The following is a 23,916-nucleotide window of genomic DNA, read 5'->3' as shown; positions in this document are numbered from 1 at the left end:
TGAACAAAGGGACGCAAAGTTGTTGTAGTTAACTGAAACTAACAAAATAACAAGAACTGTTAGAACTGAACTAGAACTGCAAAAGTTAGGAGAAAACACAGACAGATGGTTGATCAACAATAATTAAATATATTTTTGAAAATGATATCTTCTGTTGAGTCTTCATCACTCAATCGATGTTTAGTAATCACAAAACAATACTTTGAGATTTCTGAATTCTACAATTGAAGCAAAGTATGAAAAAATAACTAAACTAAAACTAAACAATCTTTAACTAACTAGCAAACATACTCTAAAAATGAATTAAAAAAACAAAAAATTACAACAAAATATAAATTAAGACCTAAACTATAACAACCCGGAGCGATGACATGCACTAATCTGCCACAAAGAACGACGGCAAAAACATCAAAAACAATCAGCGTGTCAGAGGTCTGTGGATCAAATGGAAGAGCATCTCCATGTAATTGATGGAATAATGGAAAAAGGAAGTTGAGTCCAACCTGTGCTGCATGCTTCTCTTTAGCCTGCCAACCTCCCATTGACCCCGCTATTAATCTGCAGTATAAACCCTCTCTGATCTCAGGGTCTCAGATCCTCCAGTGAGTCATTATGTGGCTTCACCAGTCCTCCGTATTGAATGTCAAGTGTTTCCAGTTTGTAAGGTGACCTCCATCGGCCTCATACTTCTGCAGCTCCATGCGGAGGAGTGAGCTTCTCTGCTGGCCATATATTGTGCATTTTGAAGTAAACTGAGCGCCTCCCTGCTTGCCTTGTGTATAACCCTCCATTTCTTTCTCTCTTTATGTCCCAACCGCTCTTTCCCGCTACCTCCTTTTTCTTTTTCCCCCCACTTTGTGTTCCTTCTCTTTTACCTCCTACTCTCATAAATCTTGTTCTCACACCAGGTGTTATAAAGACAGCTTTGCCCAATATGGACAGAGAAGTGAAGGAAGAGTACCAGGTATTAATCCAGGCCAAGGACATGGGGGGGCAACTGGGAGGACTGGCTGGGACCACCATTGTCAACATTACGCTCAGCGACGTTAACGACAACCCGCCCAGGTTCTCTAAAAGTAAGTGTACTCTGAATACCTTAATATTGATTAAAAAAGCAGGAGCTCCACTGACAGATTATGTCACTTATAACAAGGGGGGAAAATCTTGTTACAAGTGAAATAATCTGCTTGTGTAAAAAGATCCATGCGTTTTCGTCGCAGCAAACGTCCCACGAAAAGCAGTGATCCCTGAGAAAAGAAGCTGTTACACTGATAAGTAAATCTCGTTCCTGCATGTGGAATTGCAGTAAAAACCTATGAAGTGTTTCACAGGTAACTGGGATGTATACTTTTCAGACTTTTATTCTAAAATCACCTTGAAAACCTTCTAGAAATGTCCTTCCACTCCAAAATATGCTCAGTTTAGTCTGTTACATAAATTTCCTCAAAAATACACAGAGTTGCTGGTTGTAATGTGACAACGTTTTGACACTTTGCGATGAATATAAGTTTTGTAGGAACACAATGACCTTACCCAGGTTCACAGATGATTTCAGAATAAAACAAACACTCCACAATTACAGCAAGGCAGGGGGCTTTCATCATCACTTCTCTTCCTAATTGCTTTTCATTATTTGTCATTATGCTCCGTCGTAAGCAGTGGCCTGTTTATTTGTTGTGATTGCATCTCCAGCTACAACTCCTGGCGAATAAAGCAGGGTAGATGTTATTTGGCTCGTGGGCATCCGTCTATATTTAGATCAGATTTGAGATTTGTTGCTGCAGCGTCAGGGATTCAGTCGGTGTGTTTAAACTCTGTATTTTTGTTCCCGTAAGCTGCTGCTAAACCAGATTACCTCGATTGTAGCGTTTACTAAATCATGCGGAGAGCCAACGTTTAAAATAACATAAGGCAAACCAAAACATCTGCTTCTCCGCATACTTTGAAGCACACGTATTAAAATGTATGCTAATTATATTCTTGATAGAAGCAGCAGGGGAGCAAGAACAGAAAGCAAAAGATACTCCTCCGTATTGATGCGGCTTCTTTGTGCGCTCTGAGGTGACACTGAGCGCTCTGCCCTGAATGTAAATACAGCCAGTCAGACGGTCAAGCTCCTCTGGCTGCTAGGAAAAGATGATATTTCCATAATGCTGTCACAGCACTGAGGCTTGGGCCAAGCATCCCCGCTCCTCTGCCCCATCCCATCCTCTTTTGTCTCCCACTGCTCACCGCTACAAAGGGCATTCAGGTTTTAAGGAATGAGAAGAAAAAAATTACCATTGAAGATTGTGTGCATTGTCCTGTGACATTCCTGATTTGCCCCCTTATGCATTTACTCTGTTTTCTTTTTTCTTTGACAAACATAGCGTCATCGTTTTAATATGAGACACAGACTAAATACAGAATTTAGTTTTTAAATAGCTGTTTCATTTATGACAGGAAAAATACTCCAAACTAATTTGGTCTTGTGTGAAAAAGTAATTGCCCCCTTTGTTAACTGACTAATGAACTGTGACTAATAACATTTTTTGGAAAGCGGAGTTCAATTTTATTCGCCACACCCCGGCCTGATTACTGCCAAATCTGGACAATTGTGATTTTACTTAACTAGAAGCTGTCTGACAATAACAGGTACATTAGAAGAGAGAAATAAATAACATCCAGCCATCTGACAGCCAATATTCAGAAACGTGTAATACAATAAGTAATCACTCTCTGCACTCAGGAGTGGCTAGCCGTCCAACGAAGGCTTCGTTCACGCAGCAGGTTCTGATGCTCATTTCCAGTCTTTTACTAAAATACAATATTTTTACGTTGTCGTTCTTACAACTAATTAAACCCGCCTGCAATGAGACGTTGGTGTGAACGGTTTACCACCACAAAGCAACGCACATGCACACAAGAAGGAGGTTGAGCAGCAAAAACTGTTTATGGGAGTAATAACAGATCGATTTCAAAGTTCAGCAATGGGAGTGAACGGCGTCACACGATCAGAACATGAAGGAAGCTAATAAAAAGAAAGTACAAGTAGCAGTAGTTTTGTGGAGTACTGAGCAAAAATAGAGAATCTGGTTTGGATTTTTCCTGCTGTGTAAATATTGCCTTACTTGCACATCGACAACTGGGCCAGAAAGTCACAGAAAAGCCAAAAGAGCAGCTCAGGCTTCACCTGAAAACAGATGGAAGAAGGATCTGGGCAAAAATTGCATTCACAATCAGGTTTCAAAGCCAAAACCACTAATAACCAAGAAGCATCTTAACACTTTTAAATCCTAATGAAACAATTTCACTATTGTGTCTTACGCATATCTATTACAGCATTTCAGACAATGAAAATGATGCCATCAAACATGTTGGTGTTAGTGTGGTGGGCTGGGCTGCTTTGCTAACTCAGAAGTAGCTCCATTCCACATAATACAACCAACATAAAGGTGTCTGTTGATGTTTAAATGTACTAAACTTGATTTAATGAACTAACCAAGTCAACACCTGGCCTAATAAACCACAAACGTCACATTTTTGGCTTTTTTCTTTCGCCAAACAAAGACAAGGATCTGGTTAGGCTGGAATAGACATAAGAAAATGTTGATTGCATCTAGTTAGCTGTAGATAGCTTTCATCTTATTTGAAAGGGACAATGTAGATTAGTCACATCAATGCTCCCTTATCTGTCATTAAGACTAATTCTCATACATGAAGTTGATTTTTGAACATCAGCTCAGAGAAGGAAAACTCTATAATCAAACCCCCAAACACTATATTGAAAAAAACCCCATCTGCGAATGCCACTCTGTGTGATCGAAAGATATTAAAATGATATGAAAGGTGCTAATTAAGCACAAGGCCTTGAGATGTGATGAATTACTAAACATTTTTTTGAGAAACAGCAGAAGCTGGTATTTTATCTGGCTCAGAAATGAGTTGGTGCTCAGATTGCTTCAGCTCATGGAGTGAACGTTTGGGTCAACTACACACTGGAACCAGTTTTATGGGAAATTATCCACAGATAAAAAAAGCAGTACACCAAACAAACTGAAAATGACTGCTTTGCTTTGAGATCTATTGCTTTGTTAATTGTCTAAATACCAAGAAAAATGTGGCAAAAATTACAATTTAGAGTCAAACAACATTCCTTTTTTTTTTCAAAAACTTTGTGTTGTGGCAATGATTTTAAACATGTTTTTAAATACAAACCAAAAAGGTGTATTTTAACCTTGTTTTACAAAGGCTGTATTCATTTACCACCAGCGAAAAACATTCTTTTCCTTAATCCTGTTTCGCATGATGCATTCACACCAAGATGGAGTTGGAGTTTATTTTGTCAAATAAGGGCCAAAGTAATCAAATTCAAACAGAAAGATAATCAGATTTTCTTGAAGCGCCCTCGGCTGTTTTTTTGTTGTTGTTGTTATCTCAAAAGTGAAACATGTTTGGATTTTTTCTGGATTCAATTTAAAAATGTGCAAGGACAGAAAAAAGGGAAGTAGCTCAACCGTTCAGAGGGAAGCAATTTGAATTACTTATGGAATTTCATTCAATAAAAAAAAGTCTCAAATGTGTTGAAGTTAATCATTTCTACATGAATGTCCAAACAGAGAAAAGAAAGAGGACATTTTTAGTTGTGTGGTTTCTCAGATCGTACCTAAAGTTATGGACTCTGATTGACTCGCGCCTGTTTCATGATCTCGGCTCGTACGGGTGTCAGACGTGAAATGCAACCCAGAAGTTGTCAGTTTTCTGGCACAGACAGAAACTAATCTTTAAGCAGATCTCAGAGAGTGAAGTGAGGCATAGAAATGATTAATTTCCTTCCACTTCAGGTGTAAGCGATAATCAGTCAGCTGTTTGCCTGTCCGTGGATTTAATTTTTTATTTTTTTAATGCCGCAGCACCTGGGATGTGCCGTTTTTCTTTGGTCTTACTGGTTTGTTTCAGGCCATTTCAATGAAACTCCAATAATACCATGCAAAAAACTAAAGGCTTGACATCAAACAGAGAGAATCACAGCTCCTTTGCTTATGGGTAGATACTTTTCGACATCCTTTGGAGGGTGAGGGAATAACTACAGAAGTAACGATGTGAGGAGTTTGCTCTGTTTCCTTTTGATGTCATATGATAAACCCGTCTCTGCTCTCATTTTCTCGGACAGGTTTCTTCCACCTGAGAGTTCCTGAATCCTCTGCAATGGGGTCTGCTGTCGGCAGAATAAAGGCCCATGACTTGGACATTGGGAGGAACGCCGAAGTAGAGTACACCATCGTTCCCGGCGATGGAGGCGCCATGTTTGACATCACAACCAATGAGCACAACCAAGAGGGGATGATCATTCTCAAAAGGGTACGCTAACAATCTACTTACAATTAATTGTTGATTAAATGAGTTCCAATTGATAAAGTAACAATGCACGCCTAGACCTTCCTCCAGAGGTGTAGTTTGGCTGCCATCCAGTAGAGGGCGGCGGTGGTCGTCCTTAAGTGGAGCCAGATGATACAGAAACAAAGATGGCGGGGCCATACTCTCCATCATGTTTTACATGATGGAAAGAATGTTATGACAGAATTGCAGAGGGGATGATGGAGAAAAGTTGTAAAAATGTGGATAAAAATCATGATGTCAAAAAGCAGGGTTGATTTTGAGAGCTGTCAAAGTTTTAACATTTTACTTCAAGAGCAACGGATGGTACTTCAGTTGTAAATATCTCTGTATTCATGGGGAAGTAAGAATATCGTATGTTATATTCCTTTAATTTTTTTATGTTTCCATTGAGCTAACCTAAGAAATTCCTGATTTGTTATATTTGACAAATATTTTGTCTAATAATGTGAGAATACCAACATTTTCTCTTTATTCAGTCAGTATTTCATACAGCTGACAACATTTATATTTAATTATGTTTCTTTTAAATTCAACATATTCTGAAAAATGCAAGCCTCTATGTTATGGAAAGATGGTCAGCCCTCTTGATACAAGGGAAAATGGCTGCTTACTGATTAATCGTTAGTCAATTGACAAAATCAATAAACAGATTAACTCAATCAATAATTTGCATCCTTACTACATGAACTCAATTCTTCTACTTTTCACTCACTCCATTGTTACATCTTTTGATGTGATGCGTTTTCTTTCTTGGTTGTAAGTCGAGGCATAATTTCAGTTTATTGGTGCCTTGTTGATAAGTCGGTGGTAGGATGGAGGACTGGGACCTATTCTGCAATAATGTGAGCTCAGAGTAACAATTACTTCTCTGCATTGAAAGAAATCAGTTGTGGTGGTTTAAATAATCCCTCTGCCGATTTTTCAAGCATGTCCCAGTGGGAGATGACTCAGCAGCAGACCCAGAACCTGCCAGGGCAAATATATATATATATATATATATATATATATATATATATATATATATATATATTACTTCTGGTCTGTGAACAACTTGGAAAATGAGCTGTAGAGTCGCTCTACAGGTGAACTGTCAAACTGTTTCTTGTTTTTCACCTTTGGGACCAAACACAAGCCAATCTACTGATTTGTTTTAGATTATATTTCATGTCTGACATGAATTAGATTAAAGGAGGCGACAAATAGCAGTTTGTTGTCAAACCAACAATGCAATAATGCCTTATTGGTTACAGGCCTCTGCTCAGCTCATGTGAAGCCTGTAAGGTCAAATGATAACTTTCTGCTATCAGTGCTTTCATTTTCAAAGGATTAGGCCTTTATGTCAGATATGCAGTGGACCCTTGGTATTTGCAGAGATTAGGGACCGATTGCTTAAATCTGAATTTAAATCCAATGCCAAACATACCTTAATATGCATTTATTACTAATCTAATATGTGAATCTGTAAATACTGAACACTTAATAGGTGGGATCCCTCTTTATGTGGCTTTTTTAAGCTGCTGAGCCGAAAATCGGCTAAAATGCAGTTCAGTCCCACACAGTTCAGTTTGCATTAAAGCTAAACTAAGCCATTCACTACTTGTGTTTCTCAGGAATATTGTTTATACTAGAACACTTGTAATTTTATTTTCAAAATAAATTGTTTATCCAAAATACGGATTTTCATGTTACTAGCCATGCTATTAGAAAGAGATGCATTTTTCCAAAAGTATAATTCTGGAGCTTAATGCCAGCTGATGTTATATTTAACAATGTATAAAACAATATTTTAGTAAACAGCAAACAATGTAAGTTTCTGCTTGTGAACTGAACCAAAGTTAATTACGTGGCTAACCTGAGATTACAAGTATTCTGGCAGGTTTTATTTGTTTTATTTTTATTTAATTTCTAAAAATTGTTTTTGTGATGCAATCACGTGATGTGTTAGATTAGCAGCAACTAAATGTGGATCCTAAGTAAAGGAAACTGAATTAAATGTAAAATACTCTTCATATTATAAGCACAAAGCAATAGAAAACTACTTTGAGATGCAACTGACAGAAAAATAAATTACATTTTATTTGATTCTTGTTTCCTCCCCTCTCATCTATGCCACCCTGAGTAACTGCCCCAAAAAAAACAACCAAGAACCACTTCCTTATATGGAAATTACCTGAAGAAAATGTTTTACTGGTGATATTAAGCAGTGTGTTCTCCCTCCTGCTAAATGTATTTTTACATCTAAACAAATGAAAATTCATATAAAAAGCATAATAAATTTATATATTAGTAATATATTATTTTTACACTATTTGTCCTTGGCTGGAGTGGAAGGTACTTATTTGCATCCTTAACATTGTATGCATTTTTTTATGCTCTTTTGGTGAGGAGCAGCACAGAGTCATCACTCAGGAAAGCGCTGCAGTTCTGAGGAGCCGCCGGTGGTTGAATGCTGCATTTGAACTCTGGCATTTCTTTCAAGTGTGAGAGGCTGTCTAAATCCTGTCCAAAAACTTTGTGCTTCGACAGATCAGCAGAGAAAGAGAAACATACAGTATGAAGCATCGAAGCCCTGCCCCGCTCGCAAGACTTTTTTAAAAATAGAAGAGCTACCGTACCTGACAGGGAATGGAAGAGGTGGGATGCAAGCACATACAGAAACGTCTCACAAGCAGGGAGGTTTAAAAATAAACAGCAATTCCCAGTCACTAGGGGGAGAGAGAGAGAGAGCATGAAGGGGAAGTTGGTTTTTTACACTTCCCAGAGTCAGACACCCATTTGTTAGACTTCTAATAAAGTGACTCACCTTTTTCTGCCTTGTTTTTCCTAAAATATATATTTGCTTCTTTAAAAGATGTAGAGGCAGATGTTGGGTCAGAACCTGTGATCTGGACCTCATTCGACATTGAGATGCTGCTGCCCAAGCGGTGAAGCATCTCAAAGCGATGACATAAGTCTTTCTGAGCGCCTGCGCTATCTAAAGCATTCACTTAGCATGTCAGGGCTCATTTGCTTTGCCATATGTTCCGATGGATTAATACACCCACAGCACTGTGACCTCCTCTCAAAAGTATCTCATTTAATACCAACTACTTTTACCACATAAAGCATTTTTAGAGTCATAATATCTCTTTAGAAAATGGCAAGTGGCATAAAAGAGCGCGATACATTAGAGAAATTTATTACTCCCAGGATAAACCCTCAGAGATATATCATCTCATTTTCGAAGGAGACCCGCAACTGCCAGAGGTGAATGGAGAAAAAAAGACATTAGAGCCCAAGACTAAAATTAGAGGGAGAAATATGGTGCTAGAGCCAATGAGATGAGTCCTAATCTGCTCAAAAGCTACACTGTAAGATTTGACATGAAATCAATTACTATTTTTGAAAATATGTTTGCATATTATTTTAATCATATATGCCCACTAGAGGTAGATTAAGAATTATATGTAAAATATTTATCTGTAAAATTACTTGACTGAATTAGGTTTTTGTGCTTTTTTGTGGCTGAATATTTGACCTTCATTCTTGGTAGAGTGCATTAAAATGTTTGGCTTCATGGCAGATGAAGTGAATCTATCGTATTGACCTTTGTATTTCAGCTTCCCAGGCTGCATTTTCTTTCCAATATTTCAGATATCTTGACAAAATAATAAAAAAACCACACATTTTCCATGAACATTTTGACGTTTCATTCCACAGAATAACATGTGAACAGGTGAATCCAGGAATATTTAACTGCATCCAGAAATGTTCAACAAGACTCGTACTATCAGTCTGTTTGACCCATTCTAAAACAACTAAGATGCATGTTTTGGGCTCATTCTCCAGTTCACACCTGATTATCCAGTAAACTCCATCCGATTGGGGACCAACATGTGCAGCTGCTGCAGTTCTCTTTCAGACCAAATCATTTAAAAACCCTGTTCCCCTCCTCTCCTGTGGGGGCGCTGCACCAAGAACCACTGAAGGAAATGACATGAAAAGCTCTGCATAAGTCACTGGGTTCAACTTCCTTCTTCATGAAATGTAAACAAAAATTTATTTTTTGCCAACCAGGAAATACGCAAAAGAACCGGAACATCCAGAACCTACAACTTCAGGATCAAAATTTACTCTGTTCTAATGATCTTTGCTCTTTGTTGTTTGCAGACTGGAAGAAATATTAGTTTGTTGAGGGCAACAAAAAGCATCTGAGACTTGCTGGAAAACTTTTGTTCAAATGTTTTAGCAGATGAATGTGTATATTTGAGCCTGAATGTCTAATAAGTGGATTAATGTAAATTCATCATGACTGCAAAATGTTGCAACCATGGTATATATTTTGCAAACATTTAGGTTTTATATTGTATAATCAGTTCAAACAGAAAACTATCAATTTAAATGAATCATTAAACCCCCAAATTTAAGTAGATTATCTTCAGAAGTGTGATTGTCCTTCCAACTAGAACAGGAGCTCTTGAAATGACTATCAGTCAGTACTGAGCTTCAGTTCTGCTTTACAGCAAAAACAGACGTGAAATCCTCCATCAGTCTTTGTGTGAGCTCTCAGAACATGGTCAGGACTTTCTGCTTCGTAAAAGTCTGCCCATTAAGAAAGTATCTTCTCACTTGTGTATGTGGCCTTGGTCTGGCATGACCCCATCTCCTTAGGGTGTGTGCACAGTTAAAATCTTGCAGATCAATCATGTCCAAACACATTAATAAAATTAATATCCTGCTTTCCCCACAGGCATGGCCGCAGAAGGCGAGGACATGATATTAGTTCACTTTAGGCGCTTAAAGCTTCCAGCTTGATGACAGTGGGTGGGTAATGTGCATTTATGAGTTGCATGGAAAGAGAATAAAACAAGAGCCTCAACAAAGTCTCATTAGTGTTTCAGGGGCCAAGATACACCTACTCTTAGAATAATGGCAAGCATCAACAAAAGGGTCACTAATAGAGGAATGAATAAAGGAAACGAACCTGAGCCTGATTATGTGACTGTTTTGCCACAATAATCAGAATTAAACCTGTCATTACTCAGATTCAGACTCTGCGAACTCCCTCCGACTGCTTTTGTTTGCAGCTTTAAACATAAAAAAAACATTCTGCTTAACGACTTACAAACTATTTCATTTACTTAGATTATATGCCTTAGCTACAAGAGCCTGTAGTACAAGTACACTTCTATATGACGGCTTATTATAGCCAAAAACAAAACAAGAAAAGGAGTACATTTCCACCAATTAACTCAGAAATGTTGAAATTTTATAGAGAAAAAAAGGTGGAAATTTCGGTTCCATACAGGTAAAAAAATATGCTACTAAAAAATAAATAAATTTGAGGTTAATGTCAGAAATTTTCTAGAGAAAGCTTGAAAATTTCTGAGTTTGAAAAGTGAAAAGGCTGGACTTTTTCAGCTTTTGATACTCAGAAATGTCCAAGTTTTGTCTAAAATAAAATTTTAGACAATCTAAAATTTTAGACAAAATTTAAATTTTTCTCACAAATTTCAAACTTTTGAAATTAAATTTTAAAAAAGTTTCTTTTCTGATTAATCTAAACATTTTGGAGTTTTGTCTCACAGATTTTGCCTTTTCAAACCCAGAAATGTCCACATTTCTTCTGGAACATTTCTGAGATTAATCTAAAAATTTCTGAGTTTTTGGTTGAAATTCAGTACTACTTTGAATCACTGCAATTCTTTGCGATGATTCAAAGCCTTAATATGCTTTGAATCACTGCAAAGATTTACCTTTTTCTCCTAAAATGTGCTATTTCTGTGGTAAAACACACATATTGAGGAGTCTGCCGCCCACACAGGAAGCTACACAGCAAAACCTTCCCTAATGTAAGCTTTTACCTGCCGACGCTGTTGCTCGCGGTCTGACTCGGCTAACATAAGACCCTCGCTCGCTGATACCTTCCTGCTCTGTTCTCTGTGTGTCCCTTTGGCAGGATGCAGCAGACCCCTGTGGTGAGTTTAAATGCCATTTGTTGTCAGAGGTATTGAGATTCGGAAGAATAAAGAACGGCAAAGGAATGCCACGTTTGCATAATGCAAAAGCCCCAAACAATTTGTGTGATATGGCGAAGGAAATAAAATGTAAATGTCAGTGAGTGAAGAGTTTTGTAAGCAATGCTTTTGTGCGAGGATGAGACGGGTTTCCTTCTTGATATTAATTCTTTTATCTGCTGGAAATGCTTCCTGGATTTGGGCTGCAGTTTGGTATCAGAGTTGTGGCATTATTTCCAAAAACTTATAGAAATATTAATGTTTCCAAGGGAATGCACAAAATATTACCAAGTGTATTTGGTCTAGTTTCTAGTGCAAATATCTTGGTGTACTTGAAATAAGACAAAACTACCTCAGTGAAATAATCTGCTAATGGAACAAAACAGCTTTGTTCTACTCACACATTACTCCACTTTAAACTAGAACGTTTTCATCAATATTAAGGAATTATTCACTTTAAAGAAGCTCCATCATCATGTTAAAAGGATACTGGTAAATTAGTTTTGTATTAGTTCAAGTGTAGTAAGATATTTTCACCAGAACGAGACAAAAATACTTTTTATGATTTTGTTTTTTCCGGTAATTGAACAGTTAAAGTAGTTTTGACAATTTAAATGGTTCCCAATTTATATGGCTTCTCTTTGTTGTGTAGAGATGGAAAACCAACCATGATCCAGAAACAAATATGTATCTTATGTGTTTAAAACTAAGTGAAAAAAAATATTTGATCACCAGAAAAACAAGACTTTGGCCAAGACACCTTTGCTAGCAGGAGACTTCCTGTATTTGTCAGCAGCGTTGACACTTCAGGACAGATTTTAGGCCACTTTTCTTTATAAAAAGTCTCATTTTCAGGTTTTCTGGATGCTGCGTGGCAGCTCAAAGCTTCAGACTCTTCTACAGATTTCTTAAAGATTGGGAATTTGAAGATGGGATAAACTGGTCTACGACTTGAATGTCTTTTTTTATACAGCACCATTTCACACTGAACATCGTCTTGAGAACCTTTAGCAAATTACTTTAATTCAGTCACTAAAACATTCCAGTTGATCCTGTATATCAAACAGTGCATTAATATCAGTTTATTATTGAAATTTGTTTAAAAGTTTCTTTTTAGATTGCATTGAATCATTGACTAGCAGCATCCTTCTGGACATATCGACAGTAGGAACTGTGCATTGTGTTGTTGCCTTTGCATGGAAAGGAAAAAGTCCCCTTTAACAGGAAGAAACCTCCAGCAGAACCAGAGTCTGGCTCAGTACAGGCGGCCATCTGCCAGGCTGAGCAGATTCACAAAGAAACAGAAAAACTGATACAGGAGTTAATAAAAAGTAATAAGTTAATGGAAGGAGAAGAGAACGTTTAGTTGGCAGCGTTATTTCAGCCGATGCTTCCCTGCAGTAAGGCAGCAGAGCCAAACAGAACGGCAGATCAGATGCAGCTTCTATAGAGACAGAGAGAAAAAACAGAGGAAACATAAAGCTGGCTGCTGCTTTATTGCCTTAGTGCTGTGTGGTCTCTTTGTCATACTGGGAGATTCCTTTATGACCAGTCCTATGAATCCTGGCTGAAAGAAGGAAGTTCTCCTCCAAGTTTTAACTCATTTGAACACTCAGCAGACAAACAGTCTCAATTCATAATGTTTCCAGCTCTCTGCTTGACAGTGGAGGTGATATTTTTTAAAGAGCTCAACTTTTCATGATTGCTACAGGATGGAAGATCCTGCCATCCAGATCAAGGTCGACTGATGCTTCTATCTCCCAGCACTTTCTCTAACAGTTAACTTCTTATCAGACTTTCTGCTGACAGTATTCTAGTCCAGGACGTTTCCATATCTTCGACCCCAAAGAGCATTAATCTCTGGCTGTGCAAACACAGGAAATATTATAAAACATGTAAAGAAACACCAACCTTTAAAATGTTTTTTATTCACCTTTCAGTAAGTATTACATTCATTTAGCATAAATGCTGCCTCATAACTTCTGACTTCATATGGCCATGAATTCTGTATCTGAAAATCTTAGATTTTATTGACAGATTTTTTCATTTTTCATTACAGTCCTCTCTATATGTAATATTTTATACTTATCGCCTCAAGTTTTTTGTTATTTCATAACTCTCCTTTGGTCTTTTTTTAATCAGAAACTTTTCCACTTCTTGTTTGCTATGCTAGCTTTAGGAGCTAAGCGGCTTGGGGAATTTGACTGGCAGCCAATCAGAAAATGAGCATAAGAAATTATGTTTAAATCAAATATTTTGACTTATATTTTATATTTAAGAATGATTGAAAAACAAACTGAAATAGTGATTTTTTTATGCGATTCAATTTTTTTTTATTTTCCCCACAGTGCCCCCTTGTGGCCCTCCAGGGCGCTGCAGCCTAAACCTTGTAAAACACTGTCCTAGTCCATTCCATATTTGGGTGTTTTTTTTACCTCAAGATGCAAATATTTCAACGTTTTTCTTGATCTTTCTTTCTTTATGCACACAGACTACACTTGGTTAATTATGAGTAGATTAGGTGTCCTACAAAATTGAACACTAAATGATATAAATCAGCGCCAACTTTTGTCCTGGCATAAAGTATCGTTCATTTCCTTTCTTCATTTTAACATCCAGACTTCAAACTTCCCTATTAAAGACTCTCTCTTTCACATCTTTTCATGCAAATTTCAGGCTGGAGGATCAAAAACATAGGTTTCTCATTAAAATCCGTACCTTCTTTGCCAACAAAATACTTTAAAGGAGTTATGACAAACCCGGCTTTTGTCTGTTGTTTTAATCAGGTATAAAGCACATATTTCAACTGATTGCAGAAGTAAGAGACGAAAGCACTTCAGTCTGTCTTTGTGCCTTTCGGGCTCTTTCTGATGTAAGTGTCTAAAATGCTCTTTGGGGGGGTTATGCAAATTCACATTTTTTTTCTTCTTCTTCTTACGTATCAGACAGAGAGGTGTTCGTTACCCGGTTACATTTTTAGAACATGCCCCGGCACACGAGCGCACAAAAGGTGCGTGATCCTTTGATCCGCAAAAATATGCAGCGAAGTGAGTAATTGATTCATGGCTTAGTGCAAGAGACGCCTCGGTCTAAACCGAGAACCTCGCGTTCTCGTCATCACAATGATACATCATGTTTAGTGACCTTCTCATTGACACTAATGGAGCAGCAGAAAGAGACAGTGTGCAGTTCTGATGCAAATGAAGACATTTATTTGTTTACATCGTGTACACCCCTGACACACGGCGTGGAAGGATTTTTTTCTCCCATTGTTTCACTCCCAACGTTTGATATACTTCCATTTAAAACAATAAGACATTGTGGTGTATTCCCTACCCTGGGTGGGATTGCGAGCCCATTTAATTGACCACATCCCCCACAGAGGAATGCACCGAACATGTGCTATAAGCCATAGGGGAATGTGATATTTGCAGGACACAGAGCCAGGGAGGGAAAATGAGCGATTCCTTGGAAAGGTGTGAGTAGCAGGTAGCTGAAGATGAAGCCTTTGTGTTCCCAGAATACTGACCCACCCACATGCTTGTCTTATTTCAGAGTGCTGGAATATCCCCTGAGATAGGTGCGCAAATGTGTGCAGAGGATCCCTGTTCACTCTCCTTTGACTCACTTCCCTCACACACATATTGATGAGGTAGAAAAAAGAAGAAGAAGAAGAAGAAGAAGAAGAAGGGCTCAACAGGAGAGAAACGAAAGCCACATTGTGCACAGAGCGGAGTTTGGCAGACCCCAAATTAGAGACTCAGGAAGGTTGGTTATGATAAGAGGATCAGGCTGAGTAATGGGTTCAAAGGATGATCATCTGCTTCCCAGTCTGCCAATACAAGGGGATGGATGGTGGAGTGGAGGGGGGGAAGAGCAGCATGGAGGCATTGAAGGGGTTTGCACATCCCATCTGCAAAACACAAGATTATGGGAGACAATAGGTAAACCCTGCGGAGAATTCCCAGGAAAGCGTGCAGACAAATGTGAGCGCACAAACCGACGCACTGAACATGAAAACGCATGCTCAAGGACACGGCTGCATTATAAGGCAACACACACAGATGGGAAGCAGTTGTTGCACACAGAGATTCAGACGGATAACCTTGGGTTGTGGAGGTAAAGATGAAATGATTGTCCATTTGCATGCTTGCTGATTTTCTCTTAGGAATGACAAAGAAACGTACACTGCAAAAACACAAAATGTTACAGAGTATTTTTGTCTAGTTTCCAGTTAAAATATATTAGTACACTTTAAACAAACAAAAAAAAACATTGCAAGTAAACTTTGGGCAACAAATATGAGCTTGTTCTAAGCAAATAATTCCTTAATATTGAAGAAAAAGTCCAGTGATTATTTCACTTCCAACATGGGGAAAATGTCTTTTTATAAGGCAAATAATATGCCAGAGGAACTAGGAACTCATCAAGATTAAGGAATTATTGACTTAAAATAATTGCTAAGAAGTTACTTTCAAGTTAGTTTTGTCTTATTTCAAGTGTACTAAGAAATCTGCAGTAGAAACTAGTCCAGAAATACTTGGTAAGATTTTATTTTTTTTCTGCAGCGGAGTTGAAATATTGTGAGCGCTAAAGTAGCAGTGCTGTTTAATGACAGCTTGTGTGGCATAACATTTGCTCGCTCCTACTCAGAGAATCCATTTTTCAAACATGACTATATCCTCGCTGTGCAAACTGAAAGCCCCCACTGGCTACAATACACTGAGTAAAGAGCATTTGCAGCAGACCCGTGGTGACACTTCCAAATCATCTGGCCGCGGAGTCTTATGGAGGGTCCATAAAAACTGTTGGACGGAGTTGCAGATGATTTGTAAACTGCAAACTTCTTAATACTCGGCCCAACCACAAGCTAGGAAAATAAGGGAACGCAAATACAATTGATGCATATAGTGATATCAGTTTGAAAGAATAATTTGTTCTTTACCATTTTCTAATAATATTCAGATTTTACTTTCATGTGTACAAGAACTCAGATTCCACAATGTCAATATGCAAGAAAGGTCGCGTGCTCTGTTGACGGTTAGCATGCCGAGTTAAAGTACAAGCAATTATTTTAGCAATTATAAAAGTTGCGTTGTATTGTCATTGGTTAATTCTTCATGAAAAAGCTAAATATTTAGCAGATTCTTTCATTACTATTAAAATGGTATGACTTTTCTTCTTAAGTAACAAACTTCTGTGGCATGGAAAGAAAACAGGCCACTGCAAGTAGAGTCCACATAATGTAACTTTTACAGCCTGCAACCAGTTTAACTATTGAAACGTTTTTGTTTTTCCAATATTTTCCGTCTCTATCGACTGTTCCCTGTAGTTCCATAATGTACAAGTCACCCAGAGGATGTTTACAAAAGAACGACAAAGTTTGTCTCGCGCTGCTGTCACTAAAGTTTGAAAACACAGTTTGCTTTAAGAAAACTTAAACTTTTTAAAATTCTTTTTTTTTCCTTCTTCTGCTTTGGTCCCACTAGATCTCAGAGTGGAACATTTCTTTCAGTGAGATTTCAGTGGGGATCCTGTAATCCTAGACCTGACAGAACCAAACACTTTTACCTTTTCTCACATCTGCCAGAAGAGGCTGAGCTAAACTCATTACTCTTTTTTTAATCTTAATTATTCCTTTTATTTTCAGGGTCAGAATCGTATTTCTAAGCTCCCTCGAGTGAACAAAAGTGTCCATGAGACATTCCTCCACTCGATGATGCACTGACACATTTACAGCTTCATAAATACTTGTACTACCGTTGTCACGAATCTGCTGACTGCTCACTGTAAATAAAATGTGGATATGGAGAGAAATGTGAAGCAGTGAATAAAGACATCAGTTTTGACACAAGCTTGCAGGATGGAGGGAAAATACTGGATACGTTGTCAGTCTGTGTCTGGTAAGTTTCATAAATTTAGGTATTGGAAGTGGAGTAAAACTTATTAAAACTGGATATTTTTAATAAATCAAACAGGGTATCTGAAAGTCAAATGCAGGACGTAAGACCAGCATAGTAAGAAATGTACTCTGTAGTTTGATACTTTATTGTATAAAACATGGTCTAAGAATAGAGCCTTGAGGAACTCCATGTGAGGCCTTTGGGCACTCATGTCAACAACTGCTAAATGAAGCAAAGTAATCCTGATCATTCAAGTCTTTCTTAATAAAAAAGCAATGAAACTGTTGATAAACTTCTTTCTTTATGATTTTTGGCACACTCACATCACATATATGGGTTTTTGGAGAATTTAGTGAAATATTAATCCAGTGTGAAGAAGTGCTAAAGTGAGTCTTTATCAGAAGTTAGATGAGAAAACAGACTTCCTTTCTCCTTTTATCGCCCCTGTCATTAATTACAGACTTAATTACACTAAAGCTATAAAATGACTGCTGTTTAATATCGCAATCAGACTTCTTATTAGTTGACTGTTGGAGCAATAAATATTTTTATGCTTTGTTGCCTTCCAAATTTATTGAGATGCTACCATGCTGTTTGGAAAATAAAAAAAGACTAAATCCAGTCCCGACTCTACTGAACAACAACTACTCACTCTGGTTTGCTGGTTGAATACTGCAGCCACATGGCATGAGATCAACCGTGTCTTGCTCAAAGACAAGAGCTGAAACCAACCTATTGATTGTAGGGCTGAATGTTCCAGTGGGAGGTGGAATGAGTTATTTTTGTCTCCATGTGGCAGGGACTGAAACGGAGGAGGAAAGGAGGAAACAATACCTCGGAACAGCAGGAGATTCAGGTGCCAAGCACAGCAGAGTAACACCTCACCAAGCAACCAAGCGGGGTGCAACGCGTCTGTTTATGCATGTGCTACGCCTGAGTCAAGTAGGGAACAAACTGTAGACGGAGAGTGACAAAGACGGCCGGAGAGGTGCTCTGAGTCGATGAAGTGTCCGCTCTCTGGTGGCTTTGAGGCGTGGGTGTAATAGATTAAGCTAGTGTCTCGGGGCTCATCCCAGGGCTAACCCTGTCCTATTAAGAGTGGCAGCGCAAGTCTTTTGCAGTCACTCTACTCCACTGCAGTGTGGACAGAGCTGCTGGCAAGCCACTCAAATGGCACTCCACTGTTGGGAGCAACCGAGAGGATGGAGATGCTCGGAGGCAGCCAAGGACACAAACCGATGTGACTGATGGCAGCACAATAAAGTGAGCATCTCTTCTCCACAGTGTTAAGACCCCCCGGTATTCAGAGGGACATGAAATGGCTCTCTGGGGCATGTAAGCTTTGCTTTGTGAAAGAGAAGCTGTTTTTTGCTCCGCGTTTGCTCGTCCGCCGATGGCAAAATATCGGTCAGTGGTCTTTAGTATTCTGCAATGTTCAGGTGAAATTATCAGTCACTGACCCCATGACATCACACAGCGCCTTGCAAAAGACACTCAGACCATTTGGGGTTTTCCACATTTTGCTGTAGTACAATCACATTTCAAAACATTTATTTTCTTGATTTTATGAGATACAGTGTACTTTGGGTACAGTGTACCCTGCAAAAGCACAAAATCTAACCAAGAATGTTGGTCTAGTTTCAAGTACAAATATCTTAGTAGACTTGAAATAAGACAAAATAACTTACAAGTAAGCAAGATTGTTTAAAGTCAATAATTTTTGATGAAAAAGCACATGTTCCGTTGACATTTTACTTCCTTTATATTTTATAACAAGACATAAAATACCTTGTTATAGGTGAATTAATCTGTCAGTAGAACTAGTACTTTTTCATCAATTTAAGTTTATATAGCTCCTAGATCTGAAAGTTTACTTGTAAGTCAGCACACTTGAAAATAAGATAAAACTAATATTTGCACTAGAAATTAGACAAAAATACATGGTTAGATTTTGTGATTTTTAGTGATTGTAATAATTGTAAGTTGGATTGAAATGAAGGCAGAATTTTCCCATTTTTTTTTACCAATATAAATGTGTTGGATATCTACATTTAGTCACATTTACTCTGGATGTATTTCCAGTGCAACCGACTGCCTTCAGAATGTAACAAGCTACAAAATACATCTCCACATATGTGTAATTTATTCAGAGCATAAATCCAGCTGCTCTGTGAAGGCCTCAGTGGTTTGATATGCAACATTTATGAATGAACATCATGACGAACATCAAGAAACGCACAAAAAAAACTCAACTTGGAATACAACCTCAGGAATAAAACAGTGAAAAAGTTAGTAAGGTCAGAGGACAATCAAATCAACGCCTAAGTGTGCACAGTGTGCAATTAACACACTGTGGTGAAATACGGTGGTGGCAGCATCATTTTGTTTTGAAGCTGCAGTTCATCCTGTAAACATCGTCGTTTTGAGCGCGATTAGCTGAGAGTAACCAAAATGAAGAGCCAAAATGTTTTCCAGTGGAGTGTCGATGCTGAATGTGGGATCAAAGAGCTTGAAATTCGGAGAAAATTAAACACCCCAACATCGCCTTTAATGCTGCCGTTTGGAGTTATATTTTGGCTCACGCAGCTGCAATTAGGAGTCTGTGATATTTTTGGCGTGTTTGAATTTGCTTTGAGTTTCTCTCAGCGGATAAATCAAGGGAGGGGGCGTTAATGATTCATAAGTGGTATTGTAAATATATAATACTCTGGTTAAATAGATTTAAGGTCGCACAGTGTATCATAGATTAAACATAATTCTGGAGCTTTTTCCAAGCCATTTAATCCCCATCCTCTTAGAGTAATGTATTTGCTAATGATGACAGAAAGCCGTCCTGGTAAGTCAGGTGAGAAATGTTTACACGCCTCTCTTTGGCATGAATGTCATGTTAGTTTTGAGGTTCAGACTTGTTTATATGGGCCGCTCAGTTCGTGTGACACGGATAATAACTCTCAAGCGACACACACTGAGAGTTAGTGTATCGCTAACTCTCATATGTAGTCAGGGGTACATATGAGAATGTTTTGTTGCAGAGCTCTGAGATTTTCTTGGTTTTCTTGGAGCGCTCCATGGGAAACCTTCAGCTCAAGTGCTCTTGGATTTTGCAGAAATTTGGCAATGATCTGAAGTACGTCAACAATTCCACCTATGAATGTTTCAAAACAAACAAAATGAAGGATTTGGAGGGGCCTAATCAAACCCTGCATTTAAATTACTACTTTTTCTCATGGGACCATGTTGGTTTTATTTGCTTTTTCTACCCGAAACAAAGAAAAGTAGCATTTGAAAACTGCAAATTGTATTTTCTCTGGTAAAAGTCTGACGTTCTGGAAAAATTTTAAAAATCTGTTCAGTGGGTAGGTTTTTTTCTGTACAAAAGATATTTATAGTTTTGATCTTGTCAGCTATCAGTAATGTGCACCTAATTGTTGTTTTAAACATCAATGCATGCTGTATGTCGTATAATCATTTCACTCTGAGGTTCAAAGAAATCATTACAAGTGCAAATTAATATGGTGTTCATCCCGAGGATGAATCTCTGTAAACTTCTGACCGTATCTAAGGTTTGAGAAGATTATCGGATTCAGGAATTGTAATTCTAAACTGAGCACAGCGCCAAAGTGAGAAGCCATTAATTATGCATTTCATTCTGGTTCTTCATTCCCTGAAATAAACAGTAACCAGAGAAAAATCTGCAACCAAGATTTGAGAGAGCAAAGTGGGAGTAAAACTTGAGTTCTTGGACATTTATTCCAGGACGAACTGTCACTGTTTTGGGAGTCTAATGATGTAAGGACTGTTTTATTATGTTTGAAGTGTAATACTGTAGCGGTGAGAGCGTGATGCGTTGATTAGTCCCTTGTTCTAAATTAACTAAATCCCTCGGAACATGGCAGGTTCAATTGGAAGGGGGGAAAAAAGCAGCTTCATTCAGTGGCACTTCCAGTGCAATGAAGGTGCACATTTACATATCAAAGGCTGCAGCACCATGTCTGGAATTTCAAGTGTGTTCTGTTGTGATGTTGAAGAGCAGCAGCACTGACATGAGAGGAACTTGCTCTGTCCTCCTTACAAATTCCACTGTTGATACACTTCCTTGTTATGTCCACAGTAACACATGAAAGGTGCAGAGGAGCCCGGGTTGTAATGAGACGCTTCAAATGCTCAACTGCACACGCAGAAGGTGCATGCATTTTGTTTAAAGATAACACACGTGTGGATCGGTGTTAACAGATACTCAAATGGTGCTGGATTGGGAGTGAAGAAGTAGGTCATCTGCGAGGAATGGGGAAAACATGTTAAATCATTTCTGCAGTCTCTGAACAAATGGCCTTTTTCCCCTCCTTTTATCATTCTTCACTTCTTGGGAAATTTCCCCCATGGCCCAGCAGATCTGATTTGATTCCCTCTTAGTCAAGCGTTGACACATTAGCACGTCTTCTCATTAACTTAGACTTTGTCATTATCCCCTTCTGGTCCCATTTTATTCTAATTTAACAACAGATATACCAGACATATATGCACCATCATGCATCTCAGACACATTTAGAAGTCAGTGAGCCTCTTAGCATTAGCGTTTTGTTGCCAAAGCTGAGTATGTAAATCAGTCCATAGAATGTGTTTGGAGGATAATTATGCAGCCAGTGAACCAGATCATCTCCATCTTCCCACAAGTGAAACCTTTCTGTTTTGATCAAATCTACATGTGAAAAATATATTAACAAGAATATAGGAAGTCTACGATAAACTTCCTATGTTCATCAAAAAACATTTAAAAACTTCAAGATTTAAAAGAAAATTATAATTTTGATTAAGTTTGCCTTAATCAATATAATAAATTCAAAAATTTTATATGACAATCTTCTCTATTGTAGGCAAAAAGCCATCCATTGTTGTTCCACTTTTTAAATAATTTCTGATTAACCAAATTTTGGGATTCAATTTCACTACTTATGCTGAGGCCTGATTACTGCATAAATAAATCAGTCAGATAAAACCTGTCTGACAACATGAAGTAGGCAAAAAAAATCACTTTTTTTGATTGTTCCCAGGTTAGTGTGTTTTGTAAAACTGCAAAGGAAACACTTTTTTGCTTCACACGAGTCATGTGATCAACAGTTACTACTGGTGGAAACCACAAAGAAGACGACAGGAAGTGGTAGGAGGACGACGGAGCAGCATTTTTTTATTGACTTACCATATGAACAAATTTATTCACGTGGGATTTTAGTTGTTTCTTATTTATAGGAAACACCGCAACTGTGATTTTTCAACAATAATGCAATATCGACAAAGTTTCAACAAATGAACACGCAGCTACATTTCTGTGATTCTGTAAAGAAGAGCGTGCCAAATTCCTCAGTTGACTAATTGTCAACCTTTAATGCCAACTGTTGCTGTGAAAGGAGAAACAAACCGGTCTAAAACTTGGGTGGTGATTACTTTTTCACATAAATCCATGTTGGTATGGACAGTTCTCTGAAACATACTGTAAGGGTGACAAAAAAAGCAAAAAAAGTAAATCTCTAATGGGGACAATGCTTTATTTTCAGCACTGTATACACAAACGAATCTGTCAGCAGGAACTTCAGAACACCAGCTGTGTTTGTTCGAATATTTTAACACCATAAAACACACTGCAATATTGTCCTCTGGCAACTGGGCTTCACATGGAAATTAGAAGCTCATATTTCAGTCCTAACTGAGGTGATGCACCAGAGTTCCTGCGTCTCCCTGATGAGAAACATGCTAATGAGGCCTGGTGTTCACCTCCTGCTGTCCACAATCCCTTGCACCGCCCTGTCTTCTCCATCCTCCCTCCACCTGCGCACAGATTTCAGCTGAGCTAGGCAGGATCATCCCCCGGCGTCCGTTTTGACTCAGCATGATCTATGTATGATGCGCTTGTAACACAAAAACCCAGAGTGCATTGTCATACACATTCCAGCCGTAGTGGCTTTACCTTCTTTTCCAGGCTGTCTCGACGTAAGCTTTGCATAATGAGAGGAATTTGATTACATATTTGTGCATTTATTGCAGTCTGACTCACTCCTTCAGAACGGCAAGCTGCTTTTAGATGCAGACTTCCAGGAAATCAAATGAACTGGCTCTGAAAGCTGAGATAATAACTGCTAAGCAGTCTTATCCTACTTTGTTGGTGTAACTTGATTGTCACGATCGGCATTTCACTGCAACGCATGCTAAATTCAGTTTGACACAGCGCTACTGGTTTGTCTCCTGTCTGTGTCGTCACTCCTTGGGAGATATTGAAGGGGACAGAATGAATTTCCTCCTAAAGGATCTTTTCTCTGGGCCCTGCCAGTTGCATTTGGTGTGCAATCAAACCAATCACAGCAGTTGATGGTCAGTGATTGCTTTCAGATTGGCTTGGCTTCACATAACTTTTTTTTTCCTCCAGTCGTTTTATGGGCCCCTGCTGTGAATGTGAGGCGAGGTGGGACAGACAGAGGGTTAGAGATGCACCTGTTATCACGGTGGAATCACAGTTTCACAGCCTCGCTTCATTTCTCCTGATTGGCCTCTAATCAGATGGCTAATTCATGCACAGATAAGCCATCCCATTTATTCTGCATCACAAGGCGTACAGTAGCTTGCAAAGATATTCAAACCCCTTGAAA

The 23,916-nt window shown here is 38.4% G+C and overlaps 1 long non-coding RNA gene across 1 annotated transcript in view; it reads right to left on the bottom strand.

The window, feature by feature from the left end:
• Positions 1-14,564: 14,564 nt before the first annotated feature.
• Positions 14,565-23,916, bottom strand: part of LOC106928093 (uncharacterized) — a 47,277-nt gene continuing 37,925 nt past the window's right edge. Inside the window, exon 2 of the long non-coding RNA XR_015761603.1 lies at positions 14,565-15,288. This is a non-coding gene — a long non-coding RNA (uncharacterized LOC106928093). The remainder of the gene's footprint in view (positions 15,289-23,916) is intronic.

The sequence above is a fragment of the Poecilia mexicana genome, unplaced genomic scaffold (assembly GCF_051168715.1).
Source record: "Poecilia mexicana isolate PSO_F unplaced genomic scaffold, ASM5116871v1 scaffold_20, whole genome shotgun sequence".
Lineage (NCBI taxonomy): Eukaryota > Metazoa > Chordata > Actinopteri > Cyprinodontiformes > Poeciliidae > Poecilia > Poecilia mexicana.
This window is presented reverse-complemented; position numbering and strand designations above follow the sequence as displayed.